This window comes from Geotrypetes seraphini, chromosome 10, assembly GCF_902459505.1.
Source record: "Geotrypetes seraphini chromosome 10, aGeoSer1.1, whole genome shotgun sequence".
Classification (NCBI taxonomy): domain Eukaryota; kingdom Metazoa; phylum Chordata; class Amphibia; order Gymnophiona; family Dermophiidae; genus Geotrypetes; species Geotrypetes seraphini.
In genome coordinates this window covers 132,647,885-132,661,435 of record NC_047093.1, presented here as the reverse complement: position 1 = coordinate 132,661,435, position 13,551 = coordinate 132,647,885, and the positions used below count along the sequence as shown (strand labels likewise).

The 13,551-nt window shown below is 41.1% G+C and overlaps 1 protein-coding gene across 1 annotated transcript in view; it reads right to left on the bottom strand.

Annotated features, from left to right (window-relative positions):
* The window catches only part of LOC117367625 (sodium/hydrogen exchanger 10-like), a 301,595-nt gene that overhangs the window by 132,109 nt on the left and 155,935 nt on the right, over nucleotides 1-13,551 (bottom strand). The gene's annotated exons all lie outside the window — the stretch shown is intronic.

Genomic DNA, 13,551 nt, shown 5'->3' with positions numbered 1-13,551 from the left:
GAATGAGGTCTGGAGGAGAGGAAGCATACAGGAGGCTGAAAGAAGGGAAGAAATATTGGATGCACAGTCAGAAGAATAAAGTGCAACCAGAGACTGATGAAATTATCAAACAAAGGTAGAAAAAATGATTTTATTTTCAATTTAGTGATCATAATGTGTCCGTTTTGAGAATTTATATATGCTGTCTATATTTTGCACTATGGGCCCCTTTTACTAAACTGCAATAGCAGTTTTTAGCGCAGGGAGCATCGAGAGCAGCGTGGGGCATTCAGCGCAGCTCCCTGCGCTAAAAAACACTATCACGGTTTAATAAAAAGGGAGGGGGTATATTGGTCTATTTTTGCCTTGACCTCTTTGAAAACCCGCGGAATATAAATGATAATTAACATTTTCTCTGCGTACAATGTGCTTTGTGTTTTAAAAATTTTATTGTTGGTAGATCATTTTGACTTGGCCACGAAGATAGCGAGGAGGGAGGGAGGGGAGCTGCTGAAAGACATCTAGTAATCCTTGCAGGCTTGACTGCAGGGAATTATTTTTGTAAAATCATGTTTTGTTATGTGACTGGCATTATTTAGACTTTAATTTCTATGAATGAATAGAATGAAAATGATATAAAATTACTTGCTTGTTTTTATGTGCGTGTGCTGAAGGAAAGTGGAGAGAGAGTGGGCTGAGGACGCTGAAGAGAAATGGGGAAGAGAGAGTGGGGAGAAGACGCTGATTTATAAATTGACAATTGTACAGAATATTGGTTCTTTTTATACTTTAATATAAACAATTCAAGGCTTGTGTGGATGGAATAAGGTGGTTTGCGGGGATGGGGACCGAGCTTACGGGGATTAGTCCAATAAAATGGTATTTTTTTATTTCTCATTATTTGTTTTATTTTTATTTGTTAATTTGTAAAGTGGTGATTGTTATGTATCAGTTTTTTCAAATTTACATCTACTGTCTTTATATTTTGCACTGTATTAGAGGACATGTGTTACTGTTTTTGTGGTGTTGCATTGTATCCAGGGTCTGGTTTCTTGGCGGTTCAGTTTAACTTTTGTCTACATATTTCTATTTTTAGTTTGTAATTATTCCATATTGGGCAAGGGTGTATCTCTGTTTTGTGTGTATGAAAAGAACATAGTTTTCAGTTGGCATTGACTACAGGATCAATTGACTGTGCGGGATCTGGCTTGTTTAGTTTTACAATGTATGTGTTGGTGTTCTAATAATAATAATAATAACTTTATTCTTGTATACCGCATTACCATGGAAGTTCTATGCGGTTAACAGATGAAGAGACTACATTTACAGCAAAGTTACAATTTCGTTAATGTTACATTTACAATTTTAGACGATACATATTCGGTCAAGTTACCTTTACATTCTAGACAATAAATATACGGTGAAGTTATTTTGGCAGCTAGGTTATATGTTTGGAGTAGTTACTTTTGCTATAAGCTCGTTACAGCGGAGTTATAGATGTCGGTGTTACATGAGGCGGTAAGGGTCTAGAGGAGAGAGGTCAGAAGAGGAGGGAGGGGGGAGGAGGAGGGAGGATAAATCAGAGGAATTTGTCAAAAAGGTAGGTTTTAGTTAACTTCCTGAATGTTTGATAGTGGGGGGAATTGGAGATGAGAGTAGAGAGGCATTTGTTCCATTTGCCCGCTTGGAATGCTAGTGATCGGTCAAGGAATTTTTTGTAGAGGCAGCCCTTCAGGGAGGGGAATGAGAACAGATAGGTATTTCGAGTACGAGAGGGGCCAGTAATTTCAAGGTGCTCAGATAGGTAGATTGGTGAAGAGCCTGCTAAGGTTTTGAAGCAGAGGCAAGTGAATTTAAAGGTGATTCTTGCCTCCACCGGCAGCCAGTGGAGTTTGGCGTAATAAGGGCTAACGTGGTCATATTTTTTGAGGCCGAAGATGAGGCGGACGGCGGCATTTTGTACTATTCTTAGACGTTTGATGATGTTTTTATAGGCTCCTAGGTATATGATATTACAGTAGTCCAGTATGCTTAAGATTAATGATTGGACCAGTAAACGGAAGGAGAGGTGGTCAAAGTGGTGTTTGATGGTGCGAAGTTTCTAGAGGGTGCAGAAGCATTTTTTGACCTGGGCACTGGTAGGGTCTTCGAAGGTTAAGCATCTATCTAGGATGACTCCGAGTATTTTTATGGAGGGGTTGATAGGATAATCAAGGCCGTTCAGTTTCATGGAGGTGTTTGTTATTTTATGGTTAGGGCTAGCCAGGAAGATTTTGGTTTTTTCAGAGTTCAATTTTAATTTAAATTGTGAGGTCCATAGTTCTAACCTGGTGAGGATGGAGGATGTGAGTTGTTCCGTTTGTTGGGTGAGTGAAGTTAGGGGGATGATGATGGTGATGTCATCGGCGTAAATGAATGATTTAAGGTTTAAGTCGGCTAGTGTCCGTGCAAGGGGTGCCAAGTAGATGTTAAAGAGGGAGGGGGATAGTGGGAAGCCTTGTGGGACTCTGCAGGAATTACGCCATTGATGGGAGAAGGTTCCATTGCTGTGGACCTGATAGGTACGGCTAGTTAGGAAGCATGAGAACCAGTGTAGCACTTGGCATGCAGTGTTTAAGATGCTGCCTTTTCCTAGGTACACTCTTGTTGTGCGATATGTGAATTGTTACTAAAAATCATATTTTTCATATAGATGGGGGGGGGGGGTGTCAACAAATGATGGGCCCCGGGTGCCACATACCCTAGGTACGCCACTGCTTCTATAAAATATCAAATCATATAAATTTTATCCTGCAAAAGGTGAAATAAAGCAGTTTTTTATGAATTCATAACTGAAAAAATAGGACCCAATTTCCAGAAAATGAGCTCATAAAATTATGCCCCTAAATTGGCCTAAATCTGTAACCTATGTTCAGCCAGACATAACTTTCCAGCTGAAATGTATCTTAATTTAGGAGCTTAAAAGTAATACTCATAAATTTTGGCGTCCCATTGATTTGCCTAGATTTATGAGCCTAGTAATGAAGAGCAGTGTTGAATAGAGAATGTGATGGAGCCAAATTTGTCCCCATCCCCGCAGGAACACAATTTCCCCATCCCATCCCCACAAGTTTTGTCGCTGTCCCTGTCCTATTCCTGTATGCTTTGTCTTTTTTTTTTTTTTTAAATCATTTTTATTAAGAAGTCAACAAGAGAAACATAAGAACATAAGAAATGCCTTCACCGAATCAGATCCTTGGTCCATCTAGTCCAGTGACCCGCACACGCGGAGGCTTAACTAGGTGCTTCCTGATGAGACCTTGCTTACCTGTATCCCTCAATGTGATTTGCAAGGAGGTGTGCATCCAACTTGCCCTTGAATCCCATAATGGAGGTCTCCGTCACAACCTCAAACGAAGTACATGGATAAAAGAGCAAACAGAGGCAGTAACGGAAAAGAATACAATGTCCAACAATAAAAGCACTTAGTACATCAATAAGACACAGGGATATCCAAAAGCAAGAACAGTCCGTTTCCCTCATCAGCACCATAAATTTTCAATATGGCATACCCACCCCAAGAGTCCCCTGCTCGAGGGACAACACTCACACTGCACTACACAAACCAGCCACACCCAAAAACATACACAACGCACCCCCCCCAGTCAGTCACTCCCCACCCCCCTACCCCCAATTCTGGAGACCAGAGGTTACCATAGGAACACCTTCCACAGGGCCAAATAGGCCAGCACCTCAGGGTTGGAGGAACGTTTATGATAGCAAAGCTCAAAACGTGCCAGCTCGATCATCTGATGAATCCAGCAGTCCAAAGGGATAGGTCCTGCTTGAGTCCAATATTGTAATATCAGGCATTTAACCGTCAACAAAGTCAAATAAATAAATCGCCTCTGAGGGACAGTGAGGCCTTGCTCTTCCAACAGGGTCTGGTCACCAAGAAGCAACGTTTTGTAATCCCACTCTATAGTGCGCTGCAGAACTAGGCGAAGCTGCGCAAAGGAGGAGTTCCATTGTGAGAGCTCAGGACATTCCAAAAAAGAATGCAGGAACGTCCCAGGAGCCCCTCTGCATGGGTACACACAGACTCCTCACACAAACCCAGGCGAGAACCCCATTCTTTAGTGATGTAAGCCCGGTTTAAATTGGGTCTCCTGCCAAGCCGCGGATTTCACAAATGCATGCAAGGTTTGAAAAAGTTCCAAAAAGGATTCATGAGTGTACTGTGTAGCCAGATCCCGGTTCCATTTATCGTGTAAAAAGGTCAGATGCCCCTGAGAAGCAGAGGATCGAACCACCCTGTACCAAACCAAGAGAGAACTCAGAGCAGCCTGTACACACAGTAAATACACATCGAGGGGTCCGCAAATCCACTCCTCGCCATACTGCAAACAAAGACTCTGATAGTAATGGCAAGCTTGTAAATAGGCAAAGAATTGAGTTTTGGGAATGTCCCACGTCCTGAAATTGGGCAAAAGAATCAAAAACATCCGTCGCCCTGTCCAGCATATGAGAAAGAGTCAAGGCCCCCTTAGAAGCCCAAGCAGCAAATGGGGAACGGCCTAGTCCCGGGGGAAAGCCGGGATTACCCTGAAGTTGCAAAAAGGGAGAAGCCTGTGGAGATCGAGCCTGTGCCCGACGCCACCACCACCAAGCCTGGTAAAAAGGACGCAAAAACTGCAATTTGGATGGCAACGCTACCCCTACACCACTAGGTGTATGCACAAGATTCAAAAAGGTAAATGGTGCACACCAACCTGCCATCCATCCCAACGGGGAGAATCTAGCCACCCCCGTCACCCCCTCATGGACAAAGCGCATTAGAGCTGCCAAATTATACGCACGAACATCAGGGAGATCCAGGCCCCCCTCCTGCTTAAAAAGCGTCAGCTTCACATAAGCAATACGTGCTGCCCGGTGGCGCCAAAGAAACGTGAAGAAGAGAGATCGAAGTTATTGGATATCCCAGAAGGGTACCGTTTGTAGAGGATATAACAATTTAGGCAATAGGATCATTTTAATCAACGCCACCCTCCCCAATAGAGACAGTGGGAGATCCCGTCATGCAGAACAGAGAGCCTGAATTTTATCAATGACAGCAGAGGAGCCTTTACAGCCCCAAGTCCAGGACCTGACCTGAGCCTCGACCGAGCTGAGGAGGAGACCGAGATTGTGTTAAGGGGGTGTGCAATTATTGGGGGAATTTTTGTTAAAACCAAATTGTATGGTGTTTTTGGGTCCTTGTTTTCTTCTCTCTTTCTCTCCATTTATCGATTTTTGCTGTTTTCTGTGTGCTGGAAGTCTACATCTCCTGTTTTCTCTCTCCCTCATCTCATTTCTTTTCCATTCCATTTTCCTTCCCCCAGCAGGCAAATTTGCAGGGCACTAGTTGCCACATGAGGTCGCCAAACTTATTGACACCTCGAAAGAACTGGTGACATTGGCAAAATGCACAAAAATTAACAATCAGCTGTTAATAACACTTAAGTAATGTGTATCAATTTGATGGAACAGTGTACTGTTCACACTGAAATCAGTGTCATCCAATTTTTTAGATCTTCATGCATTGAGAACAGAGCCAAATTTTAATAGAAATGTTTTGCATTTACTGACTGATATCAATGAAGACTTGTTGGCTGATGTCATTTAGGTTTTGGAACCTGTTGATGTGGCCAAAAAATGCCTCTCAACTGATAAGAGCCCCTCATTGCATCTGGTATTACCTACAAAAATAAAGCTGCAAAAGCACTTCACTGCAAAGGCTTCTGACAGTTGCATCATCATACAGCTGAAAACCCATCTGCTTAACATGTTGGATAAATACTTCCCAGTTCATCAGTTATATTGTACTGCTGCTTTGCTGGATCCATGGTTTAAAGGCAATTTCGGAGCGTTAGCACCAACAGAAAATGCACGGGCACTGTCCAGCTTGAAAGAGATGGTAGATAGGCTGCCAGCAGCAGACACTCAAGATGACTCATCTGTCTTGCAGCATTACAATAAGAAAATAAAACTAGTTGAAAGTTTCTTTGAAGACCTATATTCTTCAACTTCTTCAAATATGTCTGAGGTATGTATATATTTTCTTTAGATAGTTCAATATTTTATCTTATGACAATATTACTTGCTAGATACACCTTCTAAACTATGTAATCTGCTATTCCCAGGAGGATGCATACTTGACTTCTACTGACGAAATCACAGATGATATCTTCTGTTATCTACAAAGTGGAGAAAACTTTCTGAAGTTGCCAGACAAGTCCTTGGAGTGCCTGATGCCAGCACATCATCTGAGCGGTCTTTTTCATTGGCTGGGCGTGTTCTGGAGGATAGACGATCACAGCATGGATCACATACTGTTGATGGACTTCTGTTCCTGCATGGACTCAAGAAATAATTATCCCTGACTGGTTAATGTCCTTTTTCTTGGTGTCAGCCACATTGCTTAAGTGTTAACAGCTGTTTTCTAAAGGTATACACTTAATTTCCACATATCATTACAATTAGAATATATGTACAATCAACATGATGATTTCTGAGGCAATATGGGTCAATATTCAAAATCATTTAAAGTTTAAGCTTACTGCACATTTTTCTGATGCAACCATTGTCCTTTATCTTCCGGTGAAGTATGCATCTTTTATTTCTATTCAGTTATTTGTTTATATTGTATTTTATTGTTGGTTTAAATAAACTAAGACTTAAAAAAAACCAACAACTTTCTGAAGTAATTGCTGCTTTTTAAGGGGGTAGGTAACTTTTATGGGGGGGATGGGTAGGGACGGAAAGGATTCCTCACGGGGACAGGTGGGGACGGAGAGAATTTTGGCAGGGATGGGGGGATTTTTGTCTACGCGCAACTTAAGAACATAAGAATTTGCCTCCGCTGGGTCAGACCAGAGGTCCATCGTGCCCAGCAGTCTGCACCTGCGGCGGCCCATCAGGTCCATGATCTGTCAAGTTATCTTGATTTAGCCCTATAGCCCCCTTGTTTTTATCTTTACTCCACTCCACAGCCTATCACCTCTTAACTTCATCCTATGCCCTCTCATTGCAGAGTTTCCTTTCAAATGAAGGAGACTCGACTCATGCACATTTATATTATTTAGGTATTTAAACGTCTCTATCATATCTCCCCTCTCCTGCCTTTCCAGATTGAGATCTTTAAGTCTGTCCCCATACGCCTTATCAAGAACACACGCCACATTATCGAAAAGATGTGAAGAGAATGGAATCGGTTCGGCGAATGGCCACTAAGATGGTCTCAGGACTCAAGGATCTCCCATATGAAGAATGTCTAAGCAGGCTGCAGTTATATTCTCTCAAGGAGCGCAGAGAGAGGGGAGACATGATAGAGACGTTCAAATATCTTACAGGCCGTGCTGAGGTGGAGGAAGATATCTTTTTTCTTACAGGTTCCACAGCAACAATAGGACATCCGCTCAAACTCAAGGGTGGGAGACTTCATGGTGACATCAGGAAGTACTTCTTCACCGAAAGGATGGTTGATCGATGGAATGGTCTTCCACGTCAGGTAGTTGAAGCCAGCAACGTGCTCGACTTCAAGAAATGATGGGAAAAACATGTGGGTTCACTCCGAGGAAATGCTTAGGGGAGGGTTCTTTTAGGGGGAGGGTTCTTTGAGTGGGCAGACTTGTTGGGCCGTCAGCCCTTTTCTGCCGTCATACTCAATGTATGTATTCTCTATATGGATTGTTAAATATTCATTGGTATGCGATGGCTTGCCAAATGAGGCACATCAATGATTGGTTTTGGGGTACCACTTATTTCTCTGTTACTACACTAGAATTGTCATTGTTATCCCCTTATCAAGTTAGTTATTTCCTACATGTTACGACACAGGCCCTCCGCTCTACGGTGGCAAGCTACCCCATATTTACCCCGGCGAGAAGGACATGGCGCTGGGTCTGTTGTTGTTTGAAACTGTCGCCTAAGATCTCTCCTTTTCTCTCTCTTCAGGGAAATGCAGATTTTTTGCCGGGTATGCAATCGGTTGCTTTTCAAAGGTGGACCACATTAGGTTTAAGGTTTATTTTCCAAATGTATACAGAAGGGGGTCAAATTGACTTCTTTTACATCTTTGCAACGTACATTTGGACTTCCTGGACTAGAAGTCTTTGCCTATTTGCAAGCCAGACATTATGTTCGCTCCCTTCCTGCTAGTCATTTGACCGATACTTGTCAGGAGATACTTTCGGAGATGTTTAGTTTGTCTGCACAACAACTGATTCCCCTTCGTTTTCATCATGTGGGCATTCGAGATTGTCAACCAGGCCCCAACTTTACCATATTGGCAGCAACTTGGGCAGAGGATCTCCAATGTGAGCTTAATGCTTGCCAGATACAGCAAATGGTAAAAACTGTGAGGACTGTGTCCACCAATGTTCTACACTGGGAATTACAGCTTAAATTTATTCTAGGCCTATATATTTCACCCACGCGAGCATGTCGGATGGGCATTACCCAGGATCATCACTACCCGAAATGTAGTCAGGCCCATGCCTCGCTGGGACATATGTTCTGGTCCTGCCCACATATTCTTCAATTCTGGCAGCCATTGGGTCATTATACCTCTCTTTGGGGTAGACGGTGGACTCCGACTCTTAGAGCGCTATTTGAGTTTTATACTATTACCTCACCCAAACCTAAGGGACTTTCAACTTTTGTGACTCAAGTGATCTTACTGGGCAAGAAAACTATTTTATCTCAGTGGCTGGCCAGTGAACCGCCGACTTATAGTCAGTGGAGATCTTTCATGATTACGCATGCTTCTTTGGAGCGACGACACTTTTCTGAGCTGGACACTGGCCCTGGTCGCAGATTCTGTTGGCTTTGGGAGCGCTTCTGGATGAGTCTTAAGCCAGATGCTTGAAGTCGTCTGTTGAATTTATAGCTTGAGTATTCTTTATCTCCTGTCCTTGGGATTCCTTTTGTTATGTTTGGGGGGGGGGGGAGGAGTTGGGGGGAGGGGAGGATATCTTTGTGCATAAATGTAAGTGTTCTGCTTTGTGTTGCTAATGTTATTTGCTCGCACACTAAAATTAATAAATACATTTAAACATAATAAATGGAATATATCTGGTCTGGGCTTCTAGGATGGTATTTTTGAATAACATCTACGCTTGATCTAAATTTTGGACCTATGCAAATGCTCCTCTAAGAGCTCCTTTTACTAAGTCGCGTTAGGGCTTTAACGTGTGGAATAGCATGCGCTACATTGCCGAATGCACTAGACCAAGGATGTCCAACCTTTTGGCTTCCCTAGGCCGCAATGGAAGAAAAAAATGTTTCTGGGACCGCACAAACGCGCAAATGCTGCAGCAAGACAGAGGAGGGGGCCGGCAAGATGGTAAACACCTGGGGGGCAGCAGAGGAAAATACTGCATCGCTCTCGACCGGGGCCACACAAAATACTTCATGGTGCCGCAGGTTGGACACCCCTGCACTAGACCTTAATGCCAGCATTGAGATGGCGTTAGTTCTAGAAGCATAGCGCAGGTTTAGCGCGCAGTAATTTCCTGTGTACGCTAAAAAATGCTAGCGCACCGTCTTAAAAGGAGCCCCAAGTTTCTTTCTTTTATCATTCTCTTCATGTTTTTTAAAGTTTATTTTTTAAAGTTAAATGCTATTGTATTGGATTTCCTGTGTGAACTTACTCCAAGAATTATATCAAATCTGATAATGTTATGATCGCTGTTATCAAATAGCCCTAGCACCATTACCTCCTATACCAATTCATACACCAATTTACATACTCTGTAAATGATTTTTCCTACTTTTCTGGTTTCCCCACTCATCTGTTCATTTTTATTATTGAACACATTCGATAAGTAAACTAAAAAAAATTAGATTTTAATATAGTAATCTGGTAATCTTGGGGGGGGGGGGTGTTTCATTGGAGAAAGTGACCAAGAGAGTAGCCCTTGAGATATTATACGAGGAGCTTTCTAGGACATTTGTTGAATCCAAGTTATCTGAACCCAGTAGAATTCTGGAAGCATTATAGCTTAATATCTAACTCAGTTTTTGATCCAAATTTCATTTTATGATGGAAAAACTTTAGCGACCAGGTCTTAAACGACATTGCACCTTTGAAAGAGCATAGGAAAAGACAACGCTTATCAGACAGCTGGTATGATACTGATTTAATGGTTTTAAAGCGAGGATTACATAAATTGGAAAGAATATGGTGTAAATCAGACTTATTTGACGACTTAAGGTTAAAGAATATAAAAGAATGATCAAAGAAAAGCGTTGCAAACATTACTCTCAAAAAATTAATTCTCCTACTTTAAATAGTAAAGAACTTTTCAGAATAGTCAACTCTTTGATATTGATTTACATAAACGAAACACTCTAATACAGATTTTCCACCTTCGGCTCCGAATCTAACTGACTATTTTGCTACAAAAACTCATAATTTGAGATCATCTCTTGTAGGCTCAAGCTTAGATTTACCTATCACTTTAATTCCTTTAGGAAAAGAAAGTTCAGCTGTTGACATGATTTGGAATCATTGTGAAAATCCAGACTGGAACCAATTCCTCAAGCTGTATTCAAAATATGTAAAATCCAATTGCCTGTTGGATAACTGTCCATTGACTATTATGAAATCAGCCCCTATCCCCTTCAAGGCTAAACTCTTTAATTGGGTTTCTTTATGCATTTGTACTGGCAGATTTCCAGCGGAACTTGGCCATATCCTTGTGACTCCTATTATTACAAATTCTAAGGAATCTGTCTCCTTGACTGCCAACCACAGACCTATTGCCAACATACCATTTTTTCTTAAACTAATGGAAGGACTGGTTAATATCAAGCTCATGAAATATTTAGAGAAGTTCAACATCCTACACTACTCTCAGTCTGGTTTTTGTACAAATCATAGTATCAAAACAATTTTAGCTTCCATGACTGATCATCTTTTCCATCTGTTTTCTCTGGGAAAAAGCGCATTCGTACTGCAGTTTGACCTGAGCAGCACCTTTGACCTTGTTGATCATGACATTTTGCTCAGATGCCTTGATTCCACTGGCATTTCCGGACAGGTACTAAATTGGTTTATAGGTTTCTTAAAAAATTGTATCTACCAGGTTTACAGCGAAGTAACTTTCTCTCAGGCTTGGTGTAATCCCTGTGGAGTTCCACAGGGCTCCCCACTCTCCCCTTCACTTTTCAATGTCTATATGGCACCATTGGGAAATATGTTATCAAATTTAAAATTGAAATCATATATATATGCGGATGACATTACAATTATTATTCCCATAACCTCACTGACTCAAGAGACAGACCAATTCATCTCATCTGTCCTTACTAAGGTAGAACAATGGATTACGCAATTTAAATTAAAACTGAATTCAGATAAAACTAAGTTCTTTTTGGCAAGTCTAATAACAAGATCATGAATACCTCTTTGAGATTAAATGGGTCAGACCACCCAATTAATTCTACCATCAAAATCCTGGGTGTCATCTTGGACCAAAGCTTGACTTTCAAAGATCACACGAACTCTCAGGTTAAAAAATGTTTTCTTACTTTATAGAAACTTCGTACCATTAAACACTATTTTGACTTCTCTTTTCAACTGCTGGTTCAATCTTTGATCTTAAGTATCTTAGACTATTGCAATATTATACACTTGAAATCTTTTAAGAAAACCATCAAACGACTGAGAATCGTTCAGAACGCTGCAGTCCGTCTCATCTTCGGTCTCAAGAAATCAGATCATGTAAGCCCATATTACAAAAAACTACATTGGATACCCATGGAAACAAGGGTTATATTTAAATTTGCTTGCCTTTGCTTCAAAACCACAACAGGTTCATCCCCAATCTATCTCATCATTTTGATTTTCTAGGCACAGCTTGTACACGTAGTGCCTATTTGTTCGCTTTCCCATCCTTGAAGGGCTGTATCTAGAAGAGATTCCTCGATAGAACATTATCATTCCAAGCAGGCAAATGGAATAAATGTTTAACCAACTTTATCTCAAACGCTTTCTTTTTTTTTATTGATTTATTTGTTACATTTACTTAACAAAAACACAAGTATATCCAATTCAAACATACCATATAAATGCTCATCAAATAAAGTCAAAGGAAATAGTTTTTCAATGATCAAGTCCACATTAAATGGCCGAGAGTGCCAAAGCTTAAAAAAAAGGTAGAGTAACAAAGTTTAACATATTGGCAGGCTAAAAGATGTAGCACATTCTTTAAATCATCAATTACACTCTCTAGCAAAACAAATAATAATTTAAGAAACTATCTGCAAAGATTTATTTCTAAGAAAATCTTCTAACTGGACTGGATCCAGAAACACATATTTGTCACTTGCAAATGAAATAAGGCATTTACAAGGGAATTTTGAGAAGAAGGTCACGCCCACTGCTAAGGCCTTTGGCCTAAGCAATAGAAACTGCTTCCTCTTTATCTGAGTCTGCTTAGAAACATCAGGAAATATTAACACTCGGCCACAAAACAGAGCTTGTTTCTTAGTAAAGTACAACTTCAAGATAACCTGTTTCTCTAGTTCTGTTTTGAAAGTTACCAAGAGTAAAGCACGTTTTGTAATTGTGTCCTTAGAGGACTCAAGAAAATGAGACAGATCCAAATTATTTGGTGATACTAATTTATCTATTTCCCATCATCTACCACCTCCCTAGAAGCCCTCGGAATGTAAAAGAGGTTATCAGGCTCAAAGGTATCCACATTAGAGTATTGCAAAGTCTCACTTATATACATTCTTAATAGCTCCAAAGGAGAAAGGCAATGAATGATGGGAAAATTTAAGAAACAAAGATTTTTAGCTCTCATATAATTCTCCATTTTTTCCATCTTGGCATGAATTTGTTATACTATCTCCAGGCCGCCAAACTAAACCCATGGATAGCCCAATTAATCCTCGAGGCTCCAACCTACCTCAGTTTTAGAAAATTACTCAAAACACACCTCTTCCAACACCAGGACACTTAATTGCCCCTTCCTCAAAGAACCCCATCCTCCTCCCTCCCCCTTTATTACGCCTCACCCCCACCCCCTGATCCACTCTATCCTGCCCCCCAATTTCATCTACTCCGTTGCCTGCATCCCTGTTCAATTTAATACTTAACTCTATGTAAATCTGTTCAATTAATACTTAACTGCATGTAACTATGTTTAAATTAATGTGAACCGCCTAGAACTCACTGGGTATGGCGGTATACAAGAAGTTATTATTATTATTATTATCTTTAATGTTAGCAGAGGCAGTACAGAGGAGAGAATCCTGCATTCACCGTGGGCCTCATCTGGGGCAGTCTCCTTGGAGCGGCTGGGGCACGGGCAGTGTGTCTGGGAGGGAATGCATGGATGGGAGAACATCTCAGGGGAGGAGACATAGGCATCCTGGGACTGTCGTCCAAGTCTCTTCCCTGAAGAAGCCCTTTCTGGAAACGTCAATCGCTCCTCCTAAACTTACTTGCTCCACTTCATCACTTCATCATGCTTCTATTCCTTTCTCTCCTCTCTTCTACCTTCCAAAGTATTTAGATTAATGCTGTCTTGTTAAAGTGTT